Source organism: Primulina huaijiensis, chromosome 3, assembly GCF_012295235.1.
Source record: "Primulina huaijiensis isolate GDHJ02 chromosome 3, ASM1229523v2, whole genome shotgun sequence".
Classification (NCBI taxonomy): domain Eukaryota; kingdom Viridiplantae; phylum Streptophyta; class Magnoliopsida; order Lamiales; family Gesneriaceae; genus Primulina; species Primulina huaijiensis.
In genome coordinates this window covers 7,595,927-7,603,714 of record NC_133308.1, presented here as the reverse complement: position 1 = coordinate 7,603,714, position 7,788 = coordinate 7,595,927, and positions in this window count along the sequence as shown.

Here is a 7,788-nt window from a genome sequence, read left to right as displayed (position 1 = left end):
TATATGTGTTAATCTGGTTTTCTCTTCTTCATTTTTCCACTTTTACAATTTCCTATTTCTACAGGGTTCGACCCAGATATCAAGTGATTCCACTAAATCTCAAAAGTTACACTTATACAAGGACTTAAACAATCTAAAAGACTCTATTTTCTTGTGACACATTTAAAAGGAACACATTTAATAGACTTTTCTTGGCTATATATTAATGATCTCGAAATACAGCGTATTAGAAACTCAAACAATAATTAAGAACTTGACGATATTACTTTTGGGGCACCGTTTTCTTACACCCAAGGCGCAGTGGAAATTTAAAATTTTTGTTCCGACATTTGAAATAGTTCTTGGGCGTCGTATGTTTATTAAACCGTTCATAGGGTGTTATAATTTTTATACATGTACGTATATAACGCTGGCTCCAAATTATTCTGGTTTTTAAGTGGAGATACTTTTTCTTATAAATCCCTAAGAACGGATCTCCTTCTGGTTGATAGTCAAATCCGGTCCACGATCGGAGAATGCGTTCTTCGCTTGAATTGCAATAGAAATCGCAAGCGATTTGTGAGTTGATACTGTGACATCCGAATTTCTAAAATCTGGAGTCGGTGCAGCGACAGAAGCGCGGCGATGGAAGAACAATGATAGCCAAATTTTTCAACCAAAAATTGTGAAGTGGCCGATACTTGTTTTGACAATGAAGGGAAGGTTTTGTGAATTTTGTGTATGTAATTGTGTGAAAAAATTTTGTTGTATATTATGTATGGAGGGTATACCGTACTATACCGTACATAAAATTATATATTGTATACCATATCGAAAATTACGATATAAGTAAATTCATCTCGATACCGTACCGAAATTTTCAGTATATCGAAAATTGACATATCGAAATTGCGGTACATATAATTAGCGTACTGATTATACCGAAATTTTACGGTATACCGAGATTTCGGTACGATATCGATATATACCGTTTTATACAGAAAAAACCTTACATTTTTAAAATGTTATAAATTTATTGTTTTCAAATATTATATATTTTAAAATTTTATATATTTTTTGGTATTTCGGTATATACAAAAATTTTCAGATTGAATACCGTTATTGTACCGAAAAATTCGATATTGTTACCATACAATACCGAAATCTTCGTATACCAAAAATTCGATAAATCGGCATTTTTCGGTACAGTAATCTTAGTATATCAAAAATTCGGTATTTTTTCTCACCCCTGATATTATGTCTTCTAATGGTGTATTTATAGAGTGCGATTCCTGATCCCATCAGGAGTTCCTCTCCTACAAAGATTCCTCGTTCTTGTCCCATTAGGACTCTATTATTTCATTATATTAAAATTTTCATATTATTAATATATAATGTATTTATCAATTTTTGATAATGGATGATATATTACTATCATATATACACATATTTTATATCACCATATAAAATGTATATATATTAATATATTTACACATGCACTTTTAATACATTCATAGATATATTAATTAAATTAAATAACCATTATTTAATCTATGTAATTAACTCTTTAGTTAATTTAATTCTAGAATCATTTAGAACATTTTATGAGAATTTATACACGTTAGTGGTCATCATTACCAGTAACATCATTTAATCAGTTAATTATCAATTCACTAAATAAATGATTCTGAATTCATTATGACCTCGATCGACGATCCGACAGTACCGATAAATCAAGGATACAAGTCTTGTTCATATAATGAAAATGGAAAATTTTGAAGACACTTACTATATTGGGCAGCTGCTACTTTAGACCAAAACAGCCAGTTCCACTCTCCTTTTTTAATTAGCAATTAAGCTAACTTTCATTTCTTTCATCCTATGAAACCAGCTTATAAACTCCTTTATAAGCATTCTGTTTGATTTCCATCAAATTATAGTCGTCAAATTCAACTCCTTGAACTTTAACTTTTTCAACGGGAACACCGAATCTGATACTTATGTGACCATCAATGGTTAATGGATACAGCTAGCCGTGGGTTCATGTCTCCATGTGATTCAGAATAACATTTATTCTTAATCGGGCTTATCCTAATTATCCTTATTATTTTCATCAGCTCCTTGATCAAGAATGTCAGAACTCATTTCTGATTGCACCATTCGGATCATGGTAAGAGCGCCTAGTAGCATCGCCCCATGATACCCTAGGTAACGTTGATAGTGCATGAAAGAACATTAAGTCATGATTAGCGTACGGTACGGTCTGTTCAACATATATCCCATTCGAATCTGCAACCATTGGTGTGTCGAGAGTTACATATGGTTTCATTAAAGATATTATTTATCTTTGAGCACTAAAAGTGATATGGTATGTGCAACTAGAAAAACACATTTCTCTAAATTACATTTCTTACTCTGGCCAGAGACTTTTTGCACTATTAACTCATCAGATCACATAAGATATCTTCACCCGTAGGCAAACGGTGAATCTCCGACTACAATGAATTTGCTTTTATGTATTTCAAAACTATACCCAACCTCGCTACATCATGACCCTCAATGGAGTCCGTAAACAGATTAAAGTGCATACTAGTATGAATAACCCCTACATTTCCTGGGTCAGAAGATTAGTGGTGTATAACCATATCGCGGACTATTCCACTTAATAAGTGAGAATCGACTGGACAGTCCAAGGGAGGGTTGTTCAGTTTATCATCATATGATCACACATATGTATGAATAGACATCTCTATAGCCTTGTCAATGAAACATGGTGTTTACATCACAGATGTTAGTCTCAAGCTCAAGCGATATTTATCCTTATTTTAGACGGCTGATTCGACTAGGAACATGTTTAGAATATATGGCACACTTCCTAATGAGGTTTATGATCTTATATTGTGAGGCAGACCTCATGGTACCTATTGCATATTCAAAGATTTTGTCTATGCACCTAGCATGGATATATAGATAAAGTATAATGTCATAATTGAATAAAATCATAAAATATTATTAAAATAAAAATCATTTTACATTATAGTCAATAAAAACTCAAGCCACAAATTGACTTACTTGGCACCTACTTTTACAATAACGTGGTTCGACAATGTCTACTCCGCATATCAGCAACTCCCCAAATCTTTTAATGATCTCAGACCACCATCAATGGTGTACACAAGTTTACAGATCACTTCAGTGGATCTAAATCAGAATTTCAAGTAAAAGAAGAGGAAAAAAAAAACTCTATGTTGCAGCAAGTACTTTCCGGAGTTTTCTGTTGTCAAAAATTAATCGCAAAATGAACGGATTGAAGTATTTAAATCCCATTGAGTGTGTAACTCCCACCAATTGGATCCATCCCTTTTTACCCGATTCTTGACCTCTCCTATTGCTTAAACCTTCTGATCCAATGCACCAGCTCCACCTTGATATTACACCACCAATAATGAGTCAATGTCCAGGGACAATATATTCCACATTTCTCCACCTTGCCTCAGAATTGATCTTTTGATTGTTTTTTGTCACTTTTCCCAGTCTAAGGGCCTGCCTGCTCTTCGACTTTGATTAAGTCCAGACACTGTTTGAACTTCCCTCCTGGCAAAGCTGTGGTTAGCATATCCGCTGCATTAACAATAATGTTAACCTTTTCCACCACTACTTTTTTCTAGGCAACAACTTCTCTTGCAAAATGCAACTTAACATCCACATGTTTAGTTCTTTCGTAGAAAACTTGGTTCTTAGTCTAGTGTATTGCACTTTAGCTGTCTATGATTATATCTTGAACTCCTAATTCAGCCACAAGTCCAGTTAGTCTCAAATCCTCTTTAATTGCTCGTGTGATGGCGATATATTCAGCCTATGTTGTGGATTATGCTACCACAGGCTGAAGGTTTGCCTTCCAACATACAGCTGTTACAAATATGATAAATATGTGGTGAAAGAGTTGTTTAACATAAAAGTAGTAAATAGATGGAGATTGTGTGAAATATCAGATAATATAGGTGTTATATGCAGTGTAACACAACATGCAGCAGAATAATTATCATACAATTAAATTTTGATGGATAAAAAAAAACATAATTAATCATGCACAGTGTGTATGCGTTGTCTCAAGCAAAAAATTCACTAGAAAACTTGTCACTAGTTAATAAAGAAAAGTTAACTCCCTTAACAAAGTGAGGGAGCAAATTACATCAAAAACACTTATCAAAATAAATAACCAACACTATGGATGCAACGTTTGTGAAGCCAAACTCCTCTTTAATAAGCATCACTCTAATCAATACAGTGATTAGGTATTGTGTATGAATGACTTCAATACTCTATGGCAACACTTCAGTATGTCTTGGCCTGAATTCTTTATTAAATTACCGATGTATATATGTATGGAGAATCATGAAAACTCATCTACTATTTACTCCACAATGATCACTTGGTACAAAGAAGGTGAGGATCTCGGAGTCGAGGGCTATCAACACCTCATTGAACCAAGATACGAGTGTAGATTTAGATGCAAAGAAGAAGAGATTCGTCAAATGGGTCAAAAGGACGCAAAAAGGAAAGAGAAAATCACAGCTAAATCGTCAATGGAGGTTATGGCAACAAACTACAACAGTATGTTTGAAAGTTTTACTCAGCACACCAACATAAAAAACAACGAATTTGAATGGTAACTAAAAGAACATGCAATAGAAAACATGAAAGAAAAAGTTATCTTTAACAAATCTGAAGCAAAGAAGAGCAAATATTTGCTGAAGGAATACAAAATCCTTTCGAAGGATACTTAACAAATGACGTCGGAGCAGTTTATAGTTCATGAACACCTGTGTGACCAATTAGGGAGAAATGAAATATGTAATTTTCAATTACTGTAATTATTTTTTCAATTATTGTAATTTTTTCATAAATAAATTATCTTTTCAATCATTGTAATATGTAATTTTCAGTTGATGTAATTCTCTTTCAATTTAATAAATATTTAATTTTATTTCAGCACAAATTAGTTGTTGCTAATTAAATATTAAGTAAATTTTTTAAAAATAATAATATTATGTTATTTTAAATAATAATGATTTACCGTTTGCTTGACTTCAGCATAAGTTGGATTGTGCTAAATTATCATCTATCTTTTATTTTTATTATATTTTGTAATTAATTTTTTTGTAAAGAGCCAAACTATTTTATTTTTAAAAATGTATATAGAAAGAGCCTAGAGCCTAACGGCCCTTTTCAAAAAAATATATTTGAAAGAGCTTAAAGCCTAATGGCTCTCTTTAATAAAATTTTAAAAAAAAAAATCTCATTATAAATAATATGTAATTTCTACAAATTCGTTCATTCATCCCAACACATTTCTACTCATAATCACACTCAATATCTCTTCTCTTCCATTATCTTATTCTCAATTTTATTTTCAATATTTATTTCTTGAATCCTAACTTTTAACCAAATGTCTCCTTATTCGAGCAGCTCTAGCTCTAACTCAACACGCGTAGACGAATTACAAGTTGAAGTTCATGACGAAGTTTATGATCTAGGAGAAGAAATGATGTCATGCATGCTTCAACTAAGCAGACAAATACATGAAGCATATCAAAGTAAAAATGAGATGTGACGAAGAAGAAGGTTCATTCAAAGAAATCGTGAAACCGATAACTTGAGCCTCGTCAATGATTATTCTTTTCACGAACACGGTGTATCCAGATCATATGTTTCGAAGACAATTTAGGATGAGAAGAGATTTATTTCTTCGCATTGTGAATCCACTTGAGGTCATTCATTTTCAACTGAGGAACGATGCTGCTAGAAGAAAAAGATTGTCATCACTACAAAACTGCACGGCTGCTATACGTCAATTGACTTATGGAGTCCATGCCGACCATCTTGACGAGTACTTATGTATGAGTAAATCAACTACTATCAAGTGTCTTTTCAAGTTCTGCAAAAATGTGTTTGAATTATTTGGTGATCGATACTTGAGAAGGTATAATGCTGACGATTTTCAACATCTTCAAATGCATGAAGAGCGGCACGAATTCCTTGGCATGTTGGGTACCCTTAATTGTATGTACTGATAATGGAAAAATTTCCCAGTCGCTTGGAAAGGCCAGTTTACAAGAGGTCATGGGTCACCGACAATCGTACTTGAAGAGGTCACATCTCAAGACTTTTTGATGTAGCACACATTTTTTGGAGTCACGGGTTCACGTAATGATATCGACGTGTTGTACGAATCTCAATGTCTTGCAAGGAAATGCTCTGTATATCAATTTCATGGTTAATGGCACTCATTATACGAATAGTTATTATTCTAACATATGGAATATATCCGGAATGGACTACTTTCGTGACGGATTTTTCTTGCTCGGAGGATCCTAAAAGATGGTTGTTTAAGGAAAGACAATAGTTTGCATGAAAAGATGTTGAACAGGAATTTGGAATGCTCCAATCTCGATGGTCGATTATTAGAGGTCCAACTCGTTATTGGTACAGGAAAAATTAAAAGATATTATTTTAACATGCATTATTTTGCACAACATAATTGTTGAAAATGAGGGGTAATGTGACAAATTGGTCAAACTACGAAGGTGACAAACCCGTACAACCAGTTTATAACTCAAACCGAGGATTTTATGATTATTTCCAGAGAAATTCCGAACTACGTGACACTCAAGTAAATCATCAACTTCGTACCGACTTGGTTGAGCATATTTATGCACAATACATCAACAATCCGTGAAGTTAGTTTATTACAAATTTCAAAAAGTTTGATTTATACGTTGTTTTTAATTTTATGCAATTGTTTTTCTTATGTTGTACTCCTTTATTCAAATTTATAATAAAATTTTATTTTTAAATAAATGAAACTCGTAAAATAATTAACAAATTTTCTAAATATTAATTAATTATAAAGCAATAATATTAAATTATTTTAAGTAATTGTAATTTATAATTTTAAATGATAATAGCAAAGAGCCCCAACGGCTCTTTCATATTTTTTAAATAATATTATACTCTTAAATTAAATTAGTTTTAGAATAGTACTTGAAACGTTTGCCTTTCTTTTCGCTTAAAATGTGCTGGAAAATTTTTTTTTACACCCGATTTTCGGCCCTTTACATATACCACATAAAAATATTTTTATAAAATATTTTACCATTTTAAAATAAAACATCAACCAACTAGTATTTTAAAAATCAAATGAAATAGTCATAAAAATAAAATGTCAGAAGTTAACCAACCTAAAAAGTAATAAATTTGAAAAGTATAGCTCATACTAAACCTCTCAAAAATCTCTCAAAAGCATAAATAAATAATCTTAAAATCTTTAACGTAAATCATGAATCATAAATGCGGAAAAAGTAGAATCGCTGGTCCTCGGGTTGTGTGCGCCATCATTCCAGTCAAATCATCCGTCAAGCCCTCCCTTAACCTCACCTGCATCCATCACACCTAGTGAGTCTAAAGACTCAACACACCATAATCTTTATAACAAATAATACGTATAAAACCACATGCATCAGTGAAAATATTTTTACGTAAAAATAACATTTCATGACATACAAACATAAACTTTAACTTTCATTTTTCCTCATCATGACATAACATAAACATTTTTCATGATCATAAATATTTTTTTTTTCTTTTGTTGAATTCAGATCGTTAATTGTGACTTTCCTTATCATGACATAAACCTCAAAAGTCGATGGATCCATCTACATGTAACCACAATACTGGTCGGCGGGGACTCCAGCGACACTCTCACCGGTCAACTGGGCCTTGGCCTATCCTCATCGAATAGAAATACGA